The sequence below is a fragment of the Microtus ochrogaster genome (genome assembly GCF_000317375.1).
Source record: "Microtus ochrogaster isolate Prairie Vole_2 chromosome 14 unlocalized genomic scaffold, MicOch1.0 chr14_random_1, whole genome shotgun sequence".
NCBI classification, from domain to species: domain Eukaryota; kingdom Metazoa; phylum Chordata; class Mammalia; order Rodentia; family Cricetidae; genus Microtus; species Microtus ochrogaster.
In genome coordinates this window covers 28,840,076-28,840,474 of record NW_004949096.1, presented here as the reverse complement: position 1 = coordinate 28,840,474, position 399 = coordinate 28,840,076, and the positions used below count along the sequence as shown (strand labels likewise).

General features: G+C 53.1%; 1 protein-coding gene across 1 annotated transcript in view; it reads left to right on the top strand.

The window, feature by feature from the left end:
• Pla2g4d (phospholipase A2 group IVD) overlaps positions 1-399 on the top strand; it is a 22,011-nt gene that overhangs the window by 7,042 nt on the left and 14,570 nt on the right. The window lies entirely within an intron of this gene.

Below are 399 nucleotides of genomic sequence, written 5' to 3'. Positions count from 1 at the left end.
GGTCAGCCTGTGCCCACATGGTCAGCCTGTGCCCACATGGTCAGCCTGTGCCCACATGGTCAGCCTGTGTAGCCCGGCCTTGCCCACCTCCACTGGGCCCCAGCCATCCTCCTCTCCTTTGGCTTTTCAAACATACCAGGTGCTTTTGGGTCTTCTGGCTCCCTCCAATGCCTCTTCGTCCTCTTCTGGCCCAGTTTCTCCTTCTCCCCATCTTAGCTCAAACAACACCTCTTCAGAGATGACCTCCATGACCTCCTTCATCACAGACAGGTTCCCATATCCCCCTTTGTTTACAGTATTCTACCCTCTTGCACTATGATGTACTGACATCACACGACTGACATCCCACTATGACATCCCATGACTGACATCACATGACTGACATCGCACTATGACATC